Source organism: Sturnira hondurensis, unplaced genomic scaffold (genome assembly GCF_014824575.4).
Source record: "Sturnira hondurensis isolate 20B ecotype Veracruz unplaced genomic scaffold, ASM1482457v3 Scaffold0015596, whole genome shotgun sequence".
NCBI classification, from domain to species: domain Eukaryota; kingdom Metazoa; phylum Chordata; class Mammalia; order Chiroptera; family Phyllostomidae; genus Sturnira; species Sturnira hondurensis.
In genome coordinates, this window is record NW_028088227.1 from 23,159,522 (window position 1) to 23,185,829 (window position 26,308).

At 40.4% G+C, this 26,308-nt stretch overlaps 1 long non-coding RNA gene across 1 annotated transcript; it reads left to right on the forward strand.

Annotated features, from left to right (window-relative positions):
• The first annotated feature begins 2,261 nt into the window (after window positions 1–2,261).
• On the forward strand, window positions 2,262–25,624 carry LOC119000318 (uncharacterized). Its single transcript, XR_005069293.1, has 2 exons — window positions 2,262–2,333; window positions 23,960–25,624. It is a non-coding gene; the product is annotated as an uncharacterized LOC119000318 (long non-coding RNA).
• Window positions 25,625–26,308: the final 684 nt, after the last annotated feature.

Sequence of the window (26,308 nt, forward strand, 5' to 3'; positions counted from 1 at the left end):
GGCAAGAACACAAAGCAGGTGATTACTGAGAGCACTTTTTCCTCTGAGTCAGAATGAGAACACAGCACATCAGCTTTCCGCTCCTGGGTGAACCAGCACCGAATGCAATCCAACAGCAAGGGAAAATAGAGAGACGCAGACTTTCATGTCTGGTTTCATTCTTGCAGTCTTCATTTTGCCCTTTACATACTGAAGACAAAGTTCATGCCCACATTCAAGTGTCTGCGTGCTTCAGAGCCTCAGAAAAGAGAAATCACCCTCCAATATTTTCTCTACTATCATCGTTCCAAAGGGAGAAGCTGCGCTTTTCTTTCCCTTTATCTGTTCCTCTGCCACGGGGAAATAGTGAGTTGTGTAACATCTTCCTTATTCATTCTTCCTTGAAATCTCTCTCTGCCATTCCAAACTAAGTAAATTCTAGACCAAAGATGGTATGCCATTATTAATTTAAATCGCCCACGCCGGCCAGGGAAATTAATGTGCAGATTGGTTTTCATTGACCATCCCGATACAGACACAGAGGTCACATGCAGGATGTTTTATGCGGCTTGTCCTGTCGGAAGTAACACACGTAGGGGAGGGACGGAAGCAGGATTGCACAGAGGGCAACGCTGAACTGTGGTGCAGTTACAAGAGGCTCCAGCCTTGCTGCGAAGAACACAGAGGAATCTAAATCTAGGATGGTCTTGTAGAGATGCTCCGAGCTGAGTCAAGGGGGTCAAGCTTTTGAACCCCCAAATGACCAGTTATTGGATGCTGGTTGCCCTCAGCAAGGGAGAAAAACTTGAGTGAAGGAGGATCCTTCCACCAAAGGCAGTTCCCAGAGAGGGACACCGGTCAGAGCCATCAGCAGCCAATATATTCAGAGTTGGAACAGGAATACCTTGGCTCCTAAGAGTGTAATCTGGCTGGTGCATAATAGTGTCCATCCTAATTTAAGAACTGGGAGTGGTTACTTCTGGTATAAGTTCTCCCCATCTAGGAACATCTTCACAATTCTAATTCTCCACTAGAACTTATAAGAGGAAGGTCAGTAGGATGAACTATAGCCCTCTCCTTCACAGCTAGTCTCATTAAAAGTGTTCTTCATCAGTTCCCACCTTTGCTACCCATTCCTGATTCTCCACATCCTCAGCCTGCATTTCTGTTGGTCATCTCTTCTGGGAGTGACACAAACCCTCACCTCTGAGGGGCAGGAGCCCCTGGTCACCATGCAGTATTGAGTCATGAGTGCTGAACTTTCCAATTACCACCCATCACACTTGAGCATGGGAATGCCAAGAAACATACTGGTGGTTCTACACTGTCTCCGTTTTGAAACAGCAACTCATCTCTCCCTTGATCAAGGCCAACTGACTTCACCCTAGTGAGCTCTCTGTTGAGAGCTTCATATCTTTATACTTTAGAGGAAAATCTAATGGAGTTCTGCATCAGGTGCTGAGAGCAGAGACCTCTATACACTTCCAATTTTAAACCCGAAAACAGAACCAGCATTGTTTTATTCCTATAGGAATAGCAATGTCATATTCCACCATAATTACTTACCAAACTACTTTGACATTTGGACCATGTTCAAATTCTTTGTCTCGTTCTGTGGTCTTAGCAGCATTCCTCCAAAGGAGAGCAAAGCAGAGTCTGAGACGAAGGTTTGGAGGCCAGGAGTGTATGTGCAAATGTGATCCCACAGAGCAGAAGTGAGGTCCAGGAAGAGAAAACCAGGAAACGAAGGAAAGCCAGTGCATGGCAGCCCCACCGAGATGGTCAACTGCTGTAACTGCCGGGGCTTAAACAAGCAAGACTTCCAATTAGCCTTGTGAAATGCATTTTAGAACTAGGAGAAAACACTGCTCCCTGCTCTCTTGGCCCCCACTGGGTCAAGGTGGTGCCATGGGCGTCATCTCTCCTGAAGCTCCAGGTTGCACATGTGTGAGGGCCAAAAGGGCTCCTGCAGCAACAACTGAGAATCCCTGCAGCAGAAAACAAGAGGTGCTGATGGAAGTCCAAGGAACAATGTTGTCAGGTCTGTCTCATCTGATCAAATTGGGTGAAAATACGCTCTGAGGAGTAGCCCCCAATCATAGGCGGGGCTGCAAAGATTTAGAGTGATGTCTAAGAGTTATCTAAAATGTGCCTCCTCTGCACACACTTTCTGTCAGTAAAGACAGTGGTTTCTCTATTTCTGTTCAAAAACAAGCTGTCTTGAGGCCTATGTCATATTTCTCACCCACTAGAAAAATGTTATCACTCTGCTTTTTCATACGGGTCCTTTCTTATGTCAGAGAGCCTGTGTAACACAAGAGCCGAGAGGCCAGATTCTGGAGTAGACTTCTGCGGTGAGTAGCTCTGATGTAACTCGAGCAACTTCACCTCTCTGCATTTCTGTTTCCTTGCCTGTGATAGGAAAATAACCTTATCCATGCAAAGGGTTCTCTTTAAGTATTAAATATATTATTTGCAAAGCATTCAGAAAAGTGTTCAGCATATAATCAGAGTCCATGGATGTTATTTATTCTCCATTAAATAAAACGTCATCATTATTGATATTTTTAGATTAAGCTTAAGGTAATTAAAGAACAGCAATTTCAATAAAATACAACATACGGTTTGATTTGCTCATATTGAGGTCTTAATTGATGGGTAGACTTTACTCAGTTTGGGCAATGTATGTTCCCAGTTTGTGCATAAATTTGTAAAAAAAAAAAACAAAAACAAAAAACAAAAGAAAGAAAGAAGAAAAGAAAAGGAGAGAACATGAAAGTCCTAAATATGAATTTATAGAGGGCAGTAGTTGGTGTGATTCATTTCTAAATTTCCTAATTTAGATAAGTTTTCCATCTTCTTCTTTTAGTACTCTGCTCCTCAATCTTCACAGCCTTCCCCAGAAGGCTTCTGCTCCCAGAAGAATCTTTTTACAAGCTCCTGTGGTTCAGCAGCTGACTCATAAACCTACCAAAATGAGGAATTACAAGGCACCAGACAGTATTGCCCAAAGTATAATCTTTGGACCACCTGGATCCTGACCACCAGGGTCTGCACCCACAACTAGTGCAGCAAACCAGATCATCCTGAGTGGGGCCCTGAATGTCCTTCCTAACTCCACCGGATGATTACTATGCACTCTCAATATTTAGATCCACAAGCTTGACCACTTCTAGTATTTCCAAGTATTTTAAAGAAAAAACCTTCCAACTTCAAAGTAACGAATACATATATATTTGTATATTCATATATATTCATACACACACCCACACACACATATGACCTGAAGATCCCTTGCTTCCCCGTAAGAAGGTGGCTGGTTCAGATGATCATCTGTGTAACAGATTTGCACTTGAAGATTAAGTGAATTAATGGGACCATGTGGAATTGAGATCACACCGACTCAGAGGGTCATTGACTCTGGCACCTGACACCAGTTTAAACCTGAAGCTAGAATTTATGAGCTGCTTAGAGATATGTTTTTAACTTCCAGGAACTGAATGTTCTTGTGGTAGCAAACACAGTTGCAAGTCTATAGAACCTTAACAGATTTATTGGACTGTGTGGTGGATATGCATAACTGCCTGAAATACTGGAGAACATAAGAGAAATATTAATGATTCTGAAGAATTCTGTCAAAGTTGAAGAATCTGGCTGTATGTTGCACTTGAGTAGCATTCAGAATCAATACACTGGTGAGCAATGCCTTATGCACAGTGGTCCCAAACAAATATAATAATAGATAATATTTATTTTGTGGGTAAGGAATTTCTGAGTAAACTCAGAACATTTCTCTTCATAAACAAGCTGTTATTTTCCTATAAAGATAATTCTTTTACTAGCAGAAAAATATTGATTTCTTGATCTGGATAATTTTCATACTGGGGTGAAATTTCTCTGGCTGAACACTGTATACAATAACTGTTCTGAGTAGTGCATTAGTTTCTATTGCAACTAAACAAGGTGGTCATAATCTCTAAATGCAATCTTTTGACTAGAAGTTGGTTCTTGTTTGGGGGACAAGGCAGGACATTCCTTATTTTCCTATATGCGATTGGGCACTAAGATTCCAGAGAGAAAGAGTCTCTCATCAATGGGACACTTTATATCCATCCATCATCTGACACCCCAAAGAGCTCCATTCCAAATGAGCTTGTGTGACAGTCTGCTAAGACTGTATCAGTAGTGGAGTGTTGCCATCATTCATTTCAGATGTGCCGAAAACCTCTAAAGGAATGAAAGGTTAAAGCAGTCTGTCTACACCCATATAGACATCCTTTCAAAAGCATATGTCATAGTAGTTCACTGAAACCTACATATCTTCAAAAATAATGCAATACTAAGTATCGTATGTTTCACAGACCCACACACTAATAAAAACACATTTTTGCTCTTCCCAGACAATGTTTAACTAAACAATAACAAAAATAATGAAAACCTGAGTATAAGGCACATGATGTTGAAAAAATACTGGCCTGGGGTTTGGGATTTGAATTTAGATTCATTCTTTTTTATTCAGTAAAGATTTATTCATTATTTACTCATGCCAAGCACCACATTAAATATCAGTAATTCAAAGAACAGTAATATAATACTCTCTTTGCCTCCACATAAATTCAAATTCAACAGGGAGAAATAAACATTAACAAATAACTGACACAGTGTGCGTCAATTGTCACAATATAAGGACTGCTTTTTAAATGAAGCCTTGGAGTTCTCATTAAAGATGCCATTTGAGCTTAGTCTTAAATAATGAGGGAAGGCGAGGGGATGAACGTTTTTGTCAAAAAGGCAGCCAGGGAAAGTCGGAGCTAAGTGAGCAAACGCAGTGTATTCGGGCACCGGCTGAAAAGCCGATAGCTGCAGCGTAGAACAGATGGAGACCAGTGAGTATCTAAGGGACCATGAACAAGTTACCCTTGACCCCTCACCAAAGAAAACTATTTTTCAACAGACGATTTTCTAAACCAATTACATAAAATTTCTCAATACAAGTTGGCAGCCTGAACCTTTCCACCAAAATAGGAAATATTTGTTGAAAAATAATACAATCTTACAACCACATACCCATGTGAAGCTTCAAATTCCATTTTACAATACCATAAACACTGCTTTTTGACGTCACAGGCAGTTCATAATTATAAGGAAACTAAACAGAAAGAAGACAAACTAGGTCAGCAATTTAGGGCACTAATCATCTGATCCTATTCAGTCCATTTCAGAATTCGGTAGACTAATTCTTCCAACATGTGAGATTAGAGGATTAGCTTTTTTTCTAATGTGAGTGCAAAAGTAAAATAAAAGTAAATTCAAATCTTTGGAGCTAAAAATAGTATGTAATTTTGGGCCCATTTCAGCAAACATGTTTGTTTGAAACACGTTTGAACAGTTTTCTGTGTTCTGTCCCCAGTATTACACAGCTCTTCAGTTCAGTATTCGCAGACATGCTAGGAAAAAAGTGATCTGATAAAAATGCAGATAAACAGGATATGCTTCTCCTACTCCTCGCCTGCGCTCCACGCACCATCTCATTTACGGCCCTATCTTAATGCAAAAGAAGATTCCATAAAAGTGCCACACAGCTGACTGAAGAGCAATATTTATGTTGTAGAAAAGGAAACTACTAAGTAAAGACATATGATTCAAGAAAGATCAGATTTTGAATGTTCATCATCCAAATTATGTTCTCATTTTGACCTTTTTGTTTTTGTGATAATGTGTTCCCAGAATGCCTGCCATTTTTAATTATCTTGACTACCGTGACCACATCCTGTGTTGGCCTTATACAACAGGATGTTCAAACTCTTAGGACACTCCATTCAGATATGCAAAATGAACTGCAACACAACGTAAAAGATGAAATGAGACCAGATATCCTTGGATAATTTTTGGAGGATTTGCATCAACTATATATTTTTTCCTCCCTTCATGTTTTATATTAAAGTTAAGCTGCAAAAGAATGCTATTTGGTGAGGAAATAAATTGCAAAGTCTTTTCCAACATTTTGCTCTACATTTCCTCAATAATTATTTTAACCCTTTGCTTTGCTCCCACGGTGGAAAGCCGGAGACACTCGGATGAAGTCTTTGTAAATACCCACCTGGGCCTTAACCCATCGAGGACACTCTCGTGTTTCTAACCCTACTCAAAGAGTTCATTACTGTGAATTAGTTAGCTATTTTCTGGACTGAAATTGTTTTACAATAGTATTGCTACATTGATGGTTTTCATTTATGATTTAATATCCTTGAATATCTAGAACTTAACACAGAAATTTCCTAGTGTCATGTACCAATTGGCAATTTCACTGGCTCATATTATCTTAGGCATTCCACTGAAAACGACTCAAAAAATGATAAAATATTATAGAAAATAGATAACTATAAATGTATATAAAATATGTAATATATAAAGCATATAAATCAGTATTTGAAGAGCTACAGAGATAGACAAGCCTTGAGGGATCAGGATTTGAGAAAAGGGAAGGATGAGAATTTGAGGGCAGCAGGCTGGTTGTTCTCCTCTGCAACAGACATTGGCCAGATCTTGAGTGGAGCCAAGAGACTAGAAAGCCAAACCTTTTCTCAATATCCCACATATAAGTGAGCTCATGCAGTATTTTTCTTTCTCTGATGTATTTCACTAAGTTTAATGCCCTGAAGATGCATTTATGTTGTCACAACCGGCAAGAGATTTTTCTTCTTTATGTCTGAATAATATTCCATCGTGTCTATATGCCCTGTTTTCTTTATCCATTCATCTGTTAATGTACAGTGAGGTTGTTTCCGTGTCTTGGCTATTGTGAATAATGCTTCAGTAAGATGGGGGTTCAAGACAGTGATTTCAGTCCCTTTGTATATGAATCCAGAAGTAGAATTGCTGGATCATATGATAGTTCTATTTTTAATTCTTTGAGGAAATTCTGTATTGTTTTCCATAGTGGCTGCACCAATATACACTCTCACAAACAGTACCTAAGGATTACCTTTTCTCCCGATCTTTGCCAGCACGTGTTGTTTGTTGATTTATTGATGACAGCCATTCTGACCCACGTGAGGTGACATCTCACTGTGATTTTGATTTGCATTTCCCTGATGATTAGTGGCCTTGGGCACCGTTTTTTGTGTGTTGGCCATCTGCATGTCCTCTTTGGAGAAATATCTATTCATGTCCTCTTTCCATTTTTTAATCAGCTTGTTTGTGGGTTTTGTTGACCTTGTAAAATTTGGGGTGTCCCACTCCTCTTTTTTATTGTTGACACTATCACAAAGGTCTCCCATTTTCCCCCTTTGCTCCCCTGCACCTAGCCTCCACCCCCCTGGCCTTCACACATGTTGTCTGCACCCATGGGCTATGCATATATGTATATGTGCTCTTTGGCTAATCTCTTTTTCTCCCTGCCACCTCCTTCCCCTCTGGAAGCATTGTCTGGGTGGGAGAAGCATTAACATTAGTTATGTTTTAAGATTTAGGGTGGTTAAAAAATAGACTAAAGCTCTCCAGCTAAAAAAAAAAATCAGAAAACAATCTCTTTGATTTTTATGTTAAAGTGTTTTTTAACATCTGTAAAGAAAACACTGTTCTCTACCTAACACTCTGTAAGATACTGAGTGAAGGTAAGAAGACAAGGGAGCCTATACAGGTTCTCAAGAACTTGAAGGAATCGTGAGCAAGAAGACTTCTACCATCAGAACTTTAACTCTGTATATAATTCTGCTTTAAAGGGTATGGTTCAAAACCTGCCACACAGCAGTGACCACAAAATTCCTCTTTTATTTAAACACCTTACCACCTCATATTGTTTCTTTTGTTATATTGTCTCTGCAGTGTTGTGAAAAATATTATTTAGTGTTGTTTAAATTTGGAAATGTAATAAGGTATTACACTTCAAAATTGTACAAATATGCATACCTTTATTAGCGCATTCTCATAGTAAGATTTAAGTATCCTCCCTAAGTCAACTGTAGGGTTGTAGTTTTTGGACTGATGAAAACTGATGTTGAAGTTAACAAAGAGAGATATTTTTATAATAGAGACATGCTAAACTGATAAACAAAAAGGGAAAATGGAGGGACATGAGAAGAGGAATAAAAAAAGAGGAAAGAGAATGTGTCTTTCTGGAAATTCAAAGATTATACAATATGTCAACTCTCACTGGGCTTGAAGTAGGGGCTGTGAAGGATACAGCCTCCAAGCGCCATGTGCACAGATGGATGAAGAAAGACACAGAGCATAAGGAGACAGGTGATGGCCTCTGTGACTGGGAAGAAGTCAGAGGAGAACAGAAGATATGCTGGGGTTACAGAAAAAGAAACATTTTTTCACCCAGAAGAGATGTGCCATAATGAGTTGCCCTCACTTTGCCAAGTCATCAGATAAACACAGATGTTAATTTCTCAGTACAGTTGACCTTGATGATCAGATTACAGTCTTCTCTTGCTCTTTCTCTCCAGTACTTTGTCCTCTGCCTAACTTTATAAATACAGTAGTTATGAAAAGTCCACTGACTAATTTTTAACATTAAATACAGCATTTTCAAAAACTTTACATAGAAATTCATCTGTCCCAGAGTCTTTAATTCACAAATATTATTAAAATGTTAATCCCAAACAGGCCTGCAGCCCCTGCCAGATTTCTGGAAAGCTCCAGAATCCAGGATGTTAATAGCATTGCAAAAATGGTAAAGGAAGCTCTTACCATCTGTCCATCATGAACATGACTAAGATTTGTGGTTTCTACCCAGCGGTTGCTTAGTAGCTGTCTTACTCCAGGCCCTTGTTGAGGTTCAGCCTCCAGAGCACGCTGGTGAAGGGCAATACCAACCCGAAGGTCTTGGATCCCTGCTCTCTGTGGGACCACTCCTTATTCCCAATTTTCTTTTAATTCTTGATTATTATCCCCTCCCCTACCCCAACTTCACTCTCAAAGGTCTCCCTACTTTTCTAGTCCTCCCCATTCTCCTTCCTTCTGGATACCTATCACAATCTCTTACATCAACTTTGGCTCTTACAAAATATGCATCTCCCCTTGGCAGAAAAGAACTGTCTACCTATCTGAGGGGGGGGGGGATGGCAGGAGCAAACCTATTAGGTACTGTAGCCTTTTAGTCTGCTCAATTCTATCACTAAATAACTATTTTCATCCCACAGAGAAAATATACTACTCACCCAGAGCTCATTCAAAATAACATGAAACCAGGTTTCTACCCGAAATTAAGAATAAGAAACCCAACTCTCATTCAAAGGCTGACTGGGGCTATTTGCCCTAATTTCTCCAAGCACCGGTAGGTAAGCTTTGGTACTGGCCAAATTTCCTGCCTCCCTACCCTCTGTTTGAGAAATTATCACCAATGCACCAATTACCATTGGTGCACTAGTACACCAATACATTCCAACAAAGGGATTTATTTAGCTATTCATTCAGTAAATATTTATTGAGTGCCTACTATGTGCTAGAAGCTGTTCTAAGCACTGGGAATAATGCAATGATCAAAACAAACAAAATATCTAATCTCATACTAGGGTTGGGGATAGACAACAAGCCAAAAAATTAAAATGGTAAACTATGTAGTATATCAGATAGGAATAAATTCTGGAGAGAAAATTTAATCAGAAAGAATATTCACTTGAACTGTCGTCTGGAAGGGTCTGAGAGTGGAATGAGGAAAGAGGAGGCAAAAAAATTTAGGTTAGTGGTCAGAAAAGATCTCAGCCTCAGGGGCCAGATATGTCACTGGTATCTTTGCATAATTACATAAAGTAGAGGATGAGAGATTGAGGGTGAAAGTAAATAACACTTTGAAGCTTAAAGGTGGCCGGGTGTTGAGTCAGCTCTAACAAGTGGTAGGTTGGTCCTCTACCTGACTCCCACTCCAGCCATGACTCTTCACCACTAAGTCAAGACCTTTTCTCTGATTCCTTGTATCACGAAATGTGAAGGCTGTGCTCTGCTGGCTAGCGTCAGGGACATGGATTTGCCATGCTGATTTTGCCAACCGGGGTGGTTCACCAGGTTGGGAACCAGCTTCTACATCCACCCATCCCATCCTGCATCTCTGAAACAGGCAGGGTGTCAAACAAGCTGAGACTCCTATGGAACCAGAGAAGCTCCACCCTCTGATCAATTTCTGCTTTCCTGAGATACCCCACCAATACTTTACTTGTATGTTACCATCTCTGGTTAACCTTTATGGAAGGTTAGCTCTCTGGCCTAAGAGGAACAAGCAATTCAACTTCTTGTCCCTCTTTTATCTGTGTTAATAGTGCTTGATAAATTATTCTACTGCATAAAAGCTTGTATTCTTGTCTTTAGCACTAGAATGTAAACTACTAAAGGGCAAGAACTATATGCCACAGAGATCATCATTGTAGCACCAACACCCCTGTGGCCATGCTTACCACATAGAAGAAGCTCCATGAATAGCTGTTAGAGCAGAAAAACTGAGCAAACTTCATGCTGAGACGCTGGATGGGAAAGGCTGACCCAATTTAACCCCAAGAACTAACCCACGCATGCAGGTGTATCTGGTTTAATTTTGCATACCTTCTCTGAAAAAATGACTTACCAAGCACAACTTCACACATTGCGGTTATGAGGATAAATTTTTTCACTGGCTCTAGTTCACATGGTTTAAATAGCATTTCACTTTGCTAGGAACTTTATTTTCATTTGAAACTCCACCAATGTAAAACCATTTGAATCAAACCAGATGCAAGCATTCAGAATGCCTCACTAGCTCCTTTCTGTCTGTTGCACGTGTGAAACAACTAAAGCAAACTCATCTAGGTGTGTCCTTCTCTTCTGACAGTCTTTCGAACCCCTCTATCCTTACTGGATATTTTGGGGAGAAAAAAATTAAATAATCTTGAAAAAAGTTTTGCTTTTATTCCTCAAAAACAAATTTTTTCTTTGACAATTACAAATAATGCAAAAGTGTATGGGTAAACACATTACATCTGCATGTATTGTTTGCATACTCAACTCACCCACAGGTACACCCAATATCCTCTCCGTTCACTGTAGTTTACATGGACATATAATAATAGGCCAGTTCAGAAATGATGTCTGCCTTAACTTTAATGGAAACATGAGGACAGAGTTTTCCATTGTCACACACACTACTGTTTAGGTAAGTGAGCTTCCAATGTGGTTGGCATATGAGAGGCAAGTTATACTTGTTGTAAACTCAACTTGTCACCCCAGCTTGACCTAAGCATTAGTTCTTTCCTTTTACAATGTAAGATTCACAGGATCTAGAAAACAAATGGATTTGCAGCTATAGTATATTCTCCTCAACTGATTCTATTTTTCATTCAAACTCTGCTCTGTAAATCCCATCTCCAATATAAATGACCAGGTAATTAGTGCCCAGATTCTGGACTAGTGACAGATAATGTCATTTTTTATCCAAACCCCAAAGTGAATGACCTCTATTAAAATGCATCCTGCTACCTTCATTTTAGAATCACAACAATGTACATCTTTATAAACAAACAAACAAAAAAGTCATCAAAGGATGGAAATGTCTCTGTATGGCATCCACACAGGATAGATTATTTATTAAAATATGAACACAATAAGGAAAATGATGTCTATTGAAATAAAAATGCATAAGAGAAAAGAGTATTTCTTTGGTCAGATCCTTGATGGGAAATCACACAGAAATGCAATGAAATGAGGTCCCGTGGTCCTTTTTGCTCCTCTGAACCACTGTTGTGGTTTAGGGAGAGGACGGGGGACAGAGACTTGCCGCAAGCTGACTTGGAAGCCATGGAGGATCCACTGGGTGGCCTGGCTAGGTTCCATGGACCGTTCTCCTGGGATATTCAGAATACAGACTTACACTGCAAGACTAATAGTCACATGTACACTCAGTGTCTACTATACGCCAGCAGCCCTGGGAGCCTATTGATCCTCTCAACCGCCCTTTACCAGGTCTCATTATACCCACTTTTCTTATAAGGAAGCAAAAGTTAAGCAGAAGCAAGCAGGTTGCCCCCAAAATCACAGGACTAAGAAGTGACAAATGAAGATTTTTGAATTTCAGAACCAGAGCCCTTGGACTCCTTTTTATTTTTAATATTTCTATTCTATTCTCTTTTTGTGGTGATTCCAGATTTGGTCCATTCTAAATTAGAGATTCTTAATTTTTCATGTTTTAGTTGTTGATCAAAGTAATGAATTCTATCTATGAAAAAACTCACTACAGAAGGAATAAAAGAAAAATCTCACACTTTCCTAAAAGGGGTGTGGTTGGGAGCAAGTAAGTCCCTATTATGGATGAAGTGGTGGCTCCCAGAAAAGATGTGTTGATATCCCACCCCAAGTACCTGTGACTGTGATGTTATTTGCAAAATGGGTCTTTGTAGAGATAGTCTAATTGAGGTGAGGTTCTTAAGGTGGCTTTCATTCAATATGACTGATGTCCTTACAAAGAGGGGAAATTTCAATTCAGAGACCGATGCACATAGAGCAAAGGTGATATAAAGGCACACAAGGAGAAGACCACCATGTGACTGGAGTGATGCATCTACAAGCCAAAAGTTGCCAACAAAGCCCCAGAAGCTAGGAGGAGACTCAGCCCTATAGTTACCTTGACTTTGGACTTCTGCCTCTGGATCTGTGGGACAGTAAATTTCTATTGTTCTGAGTCACCTAAATAGTGGTATTTTGTTATGGCAGCCCTGAGAACCTATATGGCCTCCAAGAGGTAAAAACAAAGAACTACAAAGGTTTGCTATTCACAGTGTGATCCTAGGACCAGTAGCACCTGCACCACGTGGGAACACCGTGGGCTGCAGGCCAGCCCTGCTGACTCAGAATCTGCTTTTCATGCCGCTGTCCGGGTGAATCGCATGCACGTTCAACTTTGATAAGCACTACTATAGAAAAGAGGGGTTGCCTATAGGGTGGACAGCAAACCCTGATCTGCAGCTTGGAGAAAAACAAGAGTTAAAAAGATTGCCAGAGAACATTTAAAATGTTGTTTCAGGGGAAACTGGAGGGTTCAGGAGGCAAATGAAATGGGGAGAACTGTGTGTGCTGGGCAGACAGTGGGTCCCTTCACCAGCAAAGGCTAAGAATAAGCCTAAGAAATATGCAGGGACCTGGAATGACCACGAAAAACACAATAGGAGCAGACCCAGGATACCCTGGAGAAGGAAAAGCCAAAAGTGGGTTCAAAACCAGAGGCAATCTAAGAGGCAAGTGTGTGGCAAAGGACAGAGCTAGGAGCAGGCCCAGAGGAAGGGAGGCACATCCTCCCCTAGTACCTGAGGGCTGGGAGGGCTGGGAGGAGGTCTGGGACTCAGTAGGACTCCTGGTTATCACACGCCTGCTACAAAGACTTCTCATTAATCCCTATAAAGTAAACTTCATCCTATTAATTAACTTTTTCCCCAAAAGTATTAAGTGAAGAGTGCTTACAAAAGGGAAGCCGGAACCTGCCGCCAGGTTTTTGCCCAGGTGCCCCCAGTCAGAGCTGGAGCTGGATTGGCTCCCTCCGAAGCACACAGGCCAGACTCAAATTGGACCCAGTCATTTGCTGCATTATGGGCACTTGTTCAACACACACAGGAAGAGCAGTGACTTAAAATAAGGGGGAAATGATTGATCCCAGCTGAGATTTGGAACGAGGCGTGAAAATGCAAAGAATCTGTTCCAGATGGCAAAAGTTACAGAGAAGAAAGTTCTCAATCTGAGGCTCAGCTTCGAGAGACCTCTAGAAAGGAGAGAACTAGAACAAAAAGCCCAGAGATTGAAACCAGTTTGATGGGGGGCTGAAAGCAATAAACCCTAGTGGCTACCTTCTGTTCAGCAAGTCTACTTCCTGCTCTAGTGACAAAACTCTAATCAGCGTAGTAAGTGGTTCACACAGTTTCAAACTGAGGGCTATAGATTCTTTATCCTTGTCTTCTCCTATGTGTAGACACAGACCAAAACAAATATAATACAATTATAAAAAATTCAAGTCTTTGCCTGGAAGTAATCCAAATCTCCAGTTTCTCTCCAGATTCTTAATTTTAAATCTCTCAAAGAATAGGACAAACCAATGAGTCCTACACAAACCTTTATTTAACGCTAACAAAGTCAAATCACCTACTCACTTTTCATTCCTCACCTTTTAACTTTTTACCAATTAAAATATTTACTTGAGATAAAAAGAACTTTTTAAATGCACTCCAGTAGAAAGTTTGTTACAGAAATAATGTCTGTTTTATAGATTAGAGTGATTGCCGAAAACAGTTGTCTACAATTATTGCATATGAGCTTATTCGGGATTCTTATTTTTGGGAATAAGTAGGTGGGGTGGCCAAAAAAATCTGTTTCACTGCTTTGATGAGCATTCTAAATAGCCCACTTCGAGAGCAAATGAGATTGGCATATCAGCACTTAATAACTATAACACAATTGCAAGTAACTGAAAGACAAAAAGGAAAAACCCTCTGGAAATGCTATCTTCCACCACTCTCCCACACACATACACAGCCAAGATGCCTCCCATTTTTTCAAATACAGGAAACATTTTGTGGGACAAATGTAGAATGGGAAGAATTGTATCATGCTCCCAAGTCAGCTAAATTTGAAATAAATCAGAAGTTAAGGTCACTAGACACCCTTGTCCTGTTTCTTCCTCTCCACTTGTCAGTTTTCAAGGCCCAGTTTAAAAACCGCTATCTTCCATGACTTCCCTCTGAATTTCAGTTTTGTTAATTGTCTGAATCTGTTGTCTGTTTCAGGCCCAATGTCTGAAGATACTCATCTTTCTTATCCAAAATGTACTATGTACACATTAAAATGTATACCAGTGAAAGGAATCTTAACATTGAAACTGTAGTATTAGTATACAAATATTAAATCATTATGTCGTGTACCTAAAACTAATATAATATTATACATCAATTATACCTCAACTAAAAATAAAAGATCAATTGGATGCATAGTTTTAATAAACGAGGTTATTTATCCCTTTTGTTCAAAAACAAGCTAGACTCTGGGTAGTACACTTATTATTTGCAACAGTCTGATTCAAATAGTAGGAGAGGGTTGAAGGTCAAATGGTGCATTTTAAGTAGAAAGGCTACAGTTGAAATGGTCTACAAGTGTCAGTCGCATCCTGCCTTCTTGCAGCCAGACTCATGAGACAAGATGAGGACATTTCTTTGCACATGAGGGAAGTTAATGCCTTACGACTCCTGGTGCAAAGAGCAGATGCAGGATGGCCACTCGTCTTTTCGAGAGTTTGACCACTGTTCGTGCGCGTGTGCCATGGCTGAGCTTGCATTTCTCAGGGAAGCCCAGAATCGCTGGGGCCGAGTGATCTCAGAAAGGGATCATTGGGTGTTGAAGGCGCTTTTCTCAGAAAGGCACAGATGAACCCAGAATATGTCGTAAAACAAGATGCCAGGCTGCCAACCTTGCACCGACTAAATGCTCCTACATAACTATGGGCTTATGACTTAGCACCATCGCAATCCATGATCTCCAGACAACTGGAATGAAGCAGAGAAAAATATGTTGGGAAAAATTATATGATGTATTTGTTACATATGGACACAGTTATAAGGTTATAAGTAGACATTCCACTCCAAATGGGCTCTTCAAAGCAGTCTTGATCATCACCTTCCCCCTCATTAAAAGAGGAAGCACATCATTATTGCTAAATCAGCTCTCTCTCTCTCCCTCTCTGCACCCCTACCCTCCCTCCCTCCCCCTGAAGCAAAAATGCACATGTAACACTTTCACAAATGTTAAAAACAGAGGTCTATGTTTTGTGAAACTTTTGGCATTGCTTCATACCACCAGGTGGTCATTCCTTCTCTTCAAACCTGATGAAATCATAATGATTCATACATTTTGATTAGAATGACACACCATTCTTGCAGGAGCATTAAGCCTATTATATTACTCAAAGAAATGGGTTTAAAAATAATAAAATAGCTGCACTCTTAACTAAATCTAATGTGTCAGAGACTCACAGAAGATTTTAGTCACATTTGACACAATAAAAATTAAGTCAGCATAAATGTATTCAGCTTTGGAAGTAAGCAGCTGCCTGAGCCTGGGGGTGAACAAGAAGAATCAGGGTTTTAAATCCATCAGGGATGTGTCGATGGATTTAAACCCAAGACTTTCACCAACCCATCTTCAAATTCTATATAGCCAAGATTCTGGCACAGAGGGTCAAATGGCTGCAAAGGAAAAGAATGAAAGCTGATGAATCTGAAATAAAATAATTTAATTGTAATGAATCAGGTCAGGAGAAAAATGGCATTTCAGAGGATCAAAAGAAAGGAAGAAGAATGTTGACCAGAATCCATGGCCCAAATGAAGCAGAGAATTACATCCTGAGAAGCAAAAGAAAACTCAGAAGTCGTCTAATTCAATCTCCTCATTGTGCAGATAAGAAAATTGAGTTAGGAAAATACAATGATTGGCCTAAAGCCATCTGGTTATGAGCAAGAACAGAAATGGAACCCGAAGAACGTCATTCCCAGTTTAGTTCTCTCTCTATCATATGGGGGAAGATCTCTATACATGAATGAAATTTTCCAAAAAACTGGGACAGCTGGTTCCACTATAGAAATCTAATGGTTATTGGGTTTCATTTATGAAAGCTTCATTGTTCTCTATATTTCCTTGGTACTGTCCTAAAACTGATAAATTAACCTACTCACCAAGTTAATTTCATATTTTCAGGGTATGTATATCAACCATTCTTTACAGATCATTCTTTTTTAAAAATTCCCATTTCACATATATCCTGGGCTTGAATACTGTTTTCTGTCATCTACTGCAAAGTGAGACAGAAAGAACACGTTCTTTCCACATTGTTATGATGAGGCAACCAACATAAAGAATCAAAATTCTACCTTTTTCCTAACAATATTCAAATCTAAAACTGATTTGCATCTCAGTTTTCCCCCTTGATTATTCATTACTTGGCACAGAAGGAACCGGTGGTGTGTCCTCTGTCCCCAAGAACATCTTTGAGCAGAGAACAGTGTGTCTCACAAAACATCACACTGACTATAATCTAACTGGAGACCATGTGGTCCTGACATGTGCTGCTGTCCCTTCTTCTCTCTGCTAGTGTCATAGCCCCAATTTACAGTCTGCTGGAGATATTAAGTTCACAAATTTGATCCAAGGACACTGGTGGCAAGAAATCTCCTTAGGGATGTATAATTTCTAGAGTTCTCACAAAACCAAACTTCTCATCATAGGAAAGATTGTCAGCACTCAGGCTACAAGTATCCAGGCAACTATGAAATGAAACAAGAGGTTGGTCATAGGGCAGCAGGAAAAGATGATAAGAATGTACGAGTCACTAAATAACTCAGACCCATGATCTATTTTGCCTAGGCTCAACACTCCCTACAGCACCAATTAGAACCAGGAGAATTGTGAATTAGGAGAACAGTAAAGTTGGCACCTTCTGGAGACATGCCCTTTTCGTGTCTCCTCATGGCCTGATGCCTCCATCCTTGACCTGCCCCCCTATATCCCTGGCCGTGCTCCCAGAAATATTTCTTTTAGCACCCACCACTCCCTTTCCCCACTGGGCTTCCTATCTCCTTGTTAGGAGAAAAATACTCCCTTAAAAACATTTCTCTGAAATTGCAAGTGACTTGCAGCCAAACTTAACAGGCTCACCTCCCAAGGGCATTGTATATCTCCACGGAGGAACTTGTCGATCCATAGGAATGATTTTCTAATGCTGGGATTTGGGCTGAGATGTCTGGGAGCTCAACGGTCTCCTCTGCACTTTGGAAATTGTACTAGAGGAGTTTCCTCTCTAAGTCGATACACTTGGCTCTAGGATGGAACCAGAATAATGGAAACCACATGATGTTAGAGTCAGGATGTTAGGGTGCTCCTTCTGGCTCCCCAAAGTGAGAGTCAAGCAAATAACTTGAACTCTGTTTCTCCATCTATTCATTCATGAAATAGGTTTCAGAATACCTCCCTCAAAGCCCTTACATGGGGATCATGAGGCTGATCTGTATGCAAAGCACTTTACAAGCATCAGTCACCTTCAGTGTCGAAATTTATTCTTTTTCTCATTGACATCAATCATTAGAGAAATACCTCCTAGGGACTCCAGCTTTTCAAAATATTCTTTGTCTGTGAAAATGCCAGATAGTGAGTGATTTTGGCTTTGCAGACCATGTGGTCTCATCGACTATGAGTCTCTACAGAAAGCAGCCACAAGTGATACGTGAACAAATGGACATGGCCGGATTTGGCTCACAGGTTGCAGTTGGCCAGCTCCTCTTCCAAAGGCAGAACACTAAAACAGGGATACCTGTTCACTACAAACATGAAGAATCCAAGGCATGTGTTCTGAAACTAGCTAATCATTCTTCTGTCTCTTGGAAGAAACAATGTATGTGACAGTACCCATTTCCTTGACTTTCATCCTAGCCACTACATAATCTAATTATCTGACAAGAAGCCTATAAAGCGAACAGTAGACGTGATGCACATTCCTAAATAAGTGCAATGTGTTCTCCACTCTATGGTCTCACACATTTGCGGGCAGGTCCAGCTGAGGCCAAACTGCCCACCAGCTCTCCTCCCTGTCTCTCTCAAGTTGAGTGATAGGAGATGAGGGCCTTGAGGAGGCACGGAGGAGACGATGGTATAGGGTTTCTGGTGCAAAGTCTTCCAGACTGTGGCTCCCCTCCAACCCCATCGTCACATCCTGTATCCCAAAGCTGCCAAATGTGCCATTGCTACCTAGGTGTTCGTGACCATCTCTTTGGCTACTTGATGCCCCTACCTTTACTTCTTGCTCTGCATCCACCTTTGCAGAACTGCTGTTATTGTCTTTGCTCAAACCAGCAGGGAAAGGACCCACCAGGAACTCTTAAAGAGCAGAAGACAGCACAACCCAAGTTCTTTTTAGGTTCCCTGGAATTGATTGTGCTAAATCAGTGTGTCTGACTCAGCCACACCGAAACAATTGCATGTTGATGGTCAGGGTGCCTCCCACCATTGGGCCTTCACCCTGTCCTCCTCTATCCTTCTAAACATGGGTTCCTAAACATGCACACCCTGTCACCATGCTCACATAGAAAATCACAAAAACAACATTTAAATTTGAACTTCTTTTCATTTCCATATGTGTTACAGTTTTTAAGAGGCCACATGCAGTGTTACCGTGTATGCATGTCCCTCGGATTCAGATGGTGATTTCTTTACTTACTTGAACTCCATCTGAGAATCGGATGGCCATGGACAGGTTGTGAGAGGAAAGAAGTCTGGACCAACTGAGGCCAGTAAATATGAAGCTGAGATCCCTGTGCTGTGATTTTTCTCTCTGGGCAATCAGGCTTGTGACTCTTCTACCTCCTGACCTCGTCTTCCTTGAAGTTTCATTCCAGAGCCTACGTCTTTCAGAGCCCATCCCTCCTCTCCAAACCTACCGCTGCTCCCACACAGACTTATTATCTGTCACCTGGAACATTACTCTCCTACCTGATCTTTCTTGCCTCCCAATTCCCCCTGCTTTTAAATGCCCTCCAACCTTAGAATATTTTCTCTTCATCGCCTGTCTCTGGGGGGTATGTGGCCGGGAACCATCCTCATCGTAACGAGCTGGAGCAGGAGTTAAAATGCATATTCCTGAGCTCCACTCTTGAAAACACTGAACCAATCTAGAAGTGGGGCCTAGATATCTGCATTTACTCATTTCTCAACCCCTCCGCTCCCCACCCAGCAATTCTCTTGTATACTAAGTGTGTTGAGGAGCACTGACATAGAGGAAAAGGTCCAACCTCTAAAGATGGCCTCCAACTTATTGCATGTCCACGCAATGTCAAACTGGTGCACTCACTGATTTTCTTACCCTCATGGACCTTGTGGAAATGTGATAGAACTGGTTGTCATGGTAGCTAAATCTTATGTCTCCAGGTTTTTTCTGGAGACATGAGCTTCAATTCTCAGGGGTGCTCTTTGTTTTGGACTTTTGAAGGAGGCAGTTTCCCTCCCCATAAGCCCAGGCACCAAACTACATCCCCCACCCCCAAACTTTCATACAGCTGGCAACACATGGGTGAAAGGTGGCCAATTGTCAGAGGATGTGGAATCTGAGTCAAGGGCTGTGTCCTTCCAGCTGCACTCTTCGTTGGCATTGATGGGGATGGTTGATGGTAGGAGGGATGACTTCATCAAAACTTGACACTCTCTGTATCTCCAGCTCCTGTGGTGGCAGGAACAGGGTCTGTATCCCCAAGAACTAGGTTAATGGCTGGCTCAATAAACATTTGCTGAAAGAAAAAGGAAAGAAGGGAGGGAGGGAAGGAGGGAGGGAGGGAGGGAGGGAGGGAGGGAGGAAGGAAGGAAGGAAGGAAGGAAGGAAGGAAGGAAGGAAGGAAGGAAGGAAGGAAGGAGTATAATAGTGTAGACACTCAGGGAAAGAAACTGAGCTGAATACCTTGAAAGGCATTTTTGTTATGCACAGGCAAGATTTTTGACAGAATAATTCAACACATCTGCTTGTTGGTTTGTTCTTTGGAAATGACATTCTGGAAAAGTATATTGAGTATAAGAAACACTATGAATTATACTGTTTTTCTGTGATTATTCCCCCTGTGATTTCACTATAAACCAAAGCCAATAAATAGTACCCTTCTAATTTATTCATTATTCCTACTGTTGAAATTATGACAAGGCCCCAGCACAACAGCTTCCCTCTATCATCATTTTGGACAAGTAGAACATTCTTTGAAGCACATGGGCATGTGGGTGTGGAACCGTGGTGTGTGGTGTGGGGGAAGGATCAGGGAGGCCTGGAAAAAGTAATACTTTGAAATTCAAAAAGCAAACTGCACCTATTTCAGCAAATTGGAAATTGATGGTGTGTAACTCTGAAGGCCTCGCAGTAGCTATTATTTCCATCCAGGCTATTATTAACTGGTAATATTTTCTCTAGTAAACATTCAATTACCATAGCAACAGGAGTCATGTCAATATGGACACAAGGGCCCCCTGGCTTTGCCAAAAAAATGAATGGCGTTTTAAATGAATTTTAGAAAATGCAAACAGACTTGCCAAAAATAATTTTTTAAATATTAAACTCCATTTTTTCCTGAGACAAAGGAAAGAAGAGAACTCTGATAGAGCGGAAACTTCACCAGCCCCATTTCGGTCATGCTGAGTCCATTGCCTTCCCAGCAAATACAGAAGAGCTTTCCCTCTGATCTGAGCCAAACCCTCCACTGGGCTCTGCCTGCCATCCGACGCCCCTTCTCCTGTACTCATTCACAATGTCAGACACCGTTTCTAAATCCTCTAGCTTCATTCACTCCCCCACTGCTTCTTCCCATCAGTATTTCTAAATAATAATTTGTACTGACCTGCAGTATGCATGCAAAACATAATCACAAGAATCCAGATCAATAAGCTATTTCAAAATGAATGCAATAGAATGTAACAGTACCCAGAAATTCTCCCTACGCCCTAGTCTGTATACTATCTCTCCCGCCCTAAAGAGAACCACTATAAATTAATTTTCCTTGTGTTTGAAATACATAGATACTGAGTTTGATAGCACATACTCCTAATGTCTAGCTTCAGCCACTCAAAAATGTACTCAATACAATCATTTGTGTTGTTGTAGGAAATAAAATTATGGTCATTGATTGCTGGGTTAGTTTCCTAAGGCTACTGCAACCACAAATTGAGTGGCTTAACAGAAATGTAGTGTCTCACAATTGTAGAGGCTGGAAGTCCAGGATCAAGGTGTCAGCAGGGTCAGTTTCTTGTGGGGAAAATCTGCTTAAGCCTCTCTCCCAGCTTCTGGTGGCTTGTTGGTAATAATCTCTGGTCTTATAGATACATCATTGTGTGCTCTGCCCTCATGTTCATGTGCCATTCTCCCAATATGTGTCTCTTTACAAGAAATTTTCTACTAAGAATACCAGTCTTTGGGGGTTAAGAGCCCAATCTACTCCGGTATGACTTCATCTTAACTAATTATACCTGCAATGACCATACTTCCAAATAAGGTCACATTCTGAGGTTCTGCAGGTTAGGACTCCAACATATGAAATTTAGAGGAAAACACACAATAAGTGTTATGTTATATTGTATAAACATACCACAATTGATTTATACATTCTATTTTTATAGACATTTGGTAATTTCCAATTTGAGCTGTACTATGATAGGACCAAGCTTGATCCTTGACAAAATAATAAAGAGTATGAAGTTTATCTCTGATGTTGCTCACTTCTCCATTCTAGGCTTTCCTCTGCACATGGGAATTCCTTTCTTCTCTGACAGGTTCTAACCTGTTCAAACTGCTTAACAACCAATAACAATAAGTCATTTGCTTATTTGATTTTCGGAAGTTACTCTTCTGCCCAAGCATCCATTTAGGAGACCAGAAAGCATTTAAACTTAATTAAATAAGTCTCCAGATTTTGACTCCAGGATGTGGTAAATATTTGGAGGAAATTTGGCATGAGTTTTTTCCCAGATCACACAGGAAAACCCATGAAGGCTTTCATTACACAGTACAACCCAGATATACAGCATGTTAAAAGAGATCTCCGGAAAAAAACAGGAATAGATGCATCGGCTAGTGCTACAATAATGCTGCACCAAAAAACAGCCCCTTCAAATATCAGTAGCTTACAATAACAATAATTTATTCTCACAGGTCTGAGTATGGGCTACAGCTTGGCTAAACCAGACTGAACTGACTCTTGATCCAAGCCACAGGATGGGTTCAAATCATTTAATCCTTGCTGCATGTGTTAGTCCAGGGGCCCAAATTTCAAGGGCAGGAAAGGCAAGTTCAGTGTGTAAACACATTTCAAGCTACTGCTCAGCTCACCCATTTCAGCACCTAATTGACTAAAAAAAGTAAGTCACCAAGTAAATGTAAGTGGGACAGTGAGGTGTATTCCTCCCATGGAGATGAAGGGAGTGAATGTTTGTGGTACAGTAAGGTAATCTACCTGAGAAAGGTTAAGCGGGAGTTTCTACAGATAGATAACATGAGGTAGAGAGGAAAAAGAGCTCAAACTATTTGTCTCTGACCTGGTGGTTTTCTCAGATCAGCTGAGGATTTCCAGGCCGGACGGCTTTCCAGTCTAACAGACTGACAAGGCTCGATGGCGGTAGTATTAGTTCGCAAGTTCTGCCATAACAAATACCACATGAGAGTTCGTTGTCTCACAACTTTGGAGGCTAGAAGTCCGATAGCAAGGTGTTGCCAGGGTTGGTTTCCTCTGAGGCCTCTCTCCTTGGCCGCCTTCTCCCCGTGCCTTCACATACTCGTCCCTCTTTGAGTGTCTGCATGCAAATTTCCTCTTCTTATAAGGACACCAGTCACGCTGCATTGGAGCCCACCCGAACAACCTCATTTAAACTTAATGACCTCTTGAAAGATCTCACTTCCAAATATGGTCACATTCGGAGGCACAAGGGCTTTGGATTTGTAGTGGTTAGCCTATACTTTGGAACCAACAAGAGGTTGGTTTGACTTCTGTATCTGCCACATATAAACTGGATCATCAACTTTCCCAATTACCCATGCCCCAGTCTCCTGTTGTCTAAAACTGGACATCATAATATCTTTTCAGCACATTGCCTTGCATTGCTTGTAGAAAAAAAAAATGAGAGCATGTAAAATACTGTCACAGTATCCAACACAGTATTTTAAAATTCACAAATACCAATTACAGTCCCTCTTATTATTTTATCATTAAAATATTTTAACAAGGCGCATTCTCAGTCAAATACTTCATTCAACATATAGTTGGTTTATAAGGCAATATAATACAAATATCGATTTGCAGTATCAATGAAAAAATATACTTTAATGTGTAGACCAGAAGCAACTCTTTAATGATTGTATGTGTTTTAATAACAACTTGTCCTTTCAAGAAAAGGAAATGCTTCCTTAGTCTTCTCCTGAAAAAGGTCTTCTGAGCTAACTGTGCACATTATCATGCTGATTTTGCAGCTGAAGAAACTAGGACACATGGACGCTTAATGATCTGACTGTCAACATGGAGTTTGTGGAAGAGAAGCTACTCCTGGAATCCAGGGTTTTCATACCAGCTTGGCTCACAGATCTAAACTGAACTCCCTTTACTCCTTTCTTTGCTTTGATCATCATATATACTCTGATTGGAAAGTTACACTATAATTTCACAGGGATTACATGTCCTTGAAGATCATTTTGAAAGTAAATGTTTTGAAACCAAAGATAATCATTGTTATACGACCATAAAACCCTTTCTCATTGAAGGCCATAGTCTCCACCAAGAATTTAACCAAGCTAAAGTTACACTCCAGAGTCTCAGCAGCTGGCTCTAGGCTCTGATCTGCATTTCGGGAACTCCAATTCCATCAGACTATCCGGAGACGAATTGCTGTATTCTGGCCTCTGCAAAAAACCCCATCCTTTCCACTTCTGAAGATATACAAAGAATGCTACCGCAATGGTCTCAACATGAGTACTCTCTAATGCAACACAGTGAGTTGGAATAGATGCTGTGCATGACAAGCAATGAAAAGTAGAACATCGTGTCCAGGAGGTCCAAAATATGCTCCTGATACTAGACATGCCAAAGGTCTTCCTCTTTTGTTAGACACTTCCTACTTGTTTGGCTACATTGCCTCCAAGAACATCTCCAGGTTCAAAAATTCTCTACTCTGGGTTAGTAGCTCCAGGCTACCTCTAACAAATAACTCTAAAGGGAAGCCCACAACTTCAGTCTTCCTTAATCCTCTATTGACAAATAAAGCAATAAACTACAGAACTAAACAGGTAACAGTGACTCTTGTTCTAAATAATCTACATTTCCTAATTTTCAAATCTGCCTGGAATTTTTATAAAGAGTGATGAAGTTTACGCTATGCCCCCTTATAGACCTATAGAGTAAATAAGCAACTTTTCATCCACCATACTATGCTGCCTGCTCATAAATCCCGGAGTAAATCACACAAGAGAAGCATCTTCAAGATCCCATCTGCCTTTAGCATTTGACAAAGTGCTAAATATAAATTGTTATATAATATAATGATACAATATAAATTATTGTATATCTATCAGGTACCATTTTTCTGGAGTCACAAAACAAAATGTGACGTTCTTTTTAGATGTTGGCAGTTTGCATTGCTTTCAATCTCTGTCATTTACTTTTCAGAACCCTGTCTCATTCTTCTGTAGTCATGTGGTAAAACTCATCTGGAACATTTAATGTTATTTTGCCTTGTCTTCTTATTCCATTTTCACTTTTTGTTGTAAACCAAAGCTCTTCTGGGTGCAATAATGCTTTTCATTCTTTCATGGCAATGGTTTATGGAAACATAAATGATAGCAGTGTCTGTATTCCTTATTCGCATTTCCCAATATACTTGTCATCAAAAGTTCTCAGAGAGATGTCATTAATCACTTTTGGTCATTTCTTCCATGAAAATGAGGAGGCCTTGAAATGATGTGAGCTGTGCTTGCAGTGGATTCAATGGCAAAATCTAAAATAATAATGAATTGTTTTCCAGAGAACTGAGGATGTCCTTGCATAATTCCTGGGCATTGATAACACTAGAGGATCAGACTTTCCTAAAAAAGGGAGGAATAAGAGAAAGCATCTCTGGTTTGATGCAGGATAAAGGAAAAAAATGACTTGTGTTGTTCCTTAATGCACTTAGGAAAAAAATATCATTTAGATCTAACAATTTGCATTGTGCTCACTTGAATCTGGTGAACAGTGTCTTGAATACTGGACTAATGAAAATCAAGAGATAATAAAACAGTATAAAGAATCAGTATTAAAAGTTAAATTTTTGCATGTGTGTGAGTATGTGGATTTGTGTTTTCTTCAAATGGGCAAACCAGCTTTTACTTCCTTTCTTCTGAAACCTGCTTTGGCAGGGCTTGCCTTTACAAACTCCGGATAAGCTGCTTAGGTGGGATTCTGGACTGGTTGCTGGAAATGCGATCCCAATCTGCCCCCTGATTTCCTGTGTAACCTGGAGACTTTAATCTCTGGACCCTGTTTCCTCATCAGTAACTTTATTCAAATGTGGGAGGTGAGGGAGTCATATGAAGGTCAAGAGGGTAAAGAGGGACATACAAGGAATAGCTTTTTTTTAACAGTAGTATGCAGATTGCCTGAACATCTCATTAAGTCTAAACGGGTCACACATTTTCACTGGGAGAATTCATTCTTGAAGCAAGAGAGAGAAAGGGGTTTGTAGGTGTATCTATCTCTATATCCCCAAACCACAGTAATTTTTCTTAAACTTAAGCTCTAAGAACTATATAGAATGAAGGGGGAATGGTATACATTTCTACATAACTATG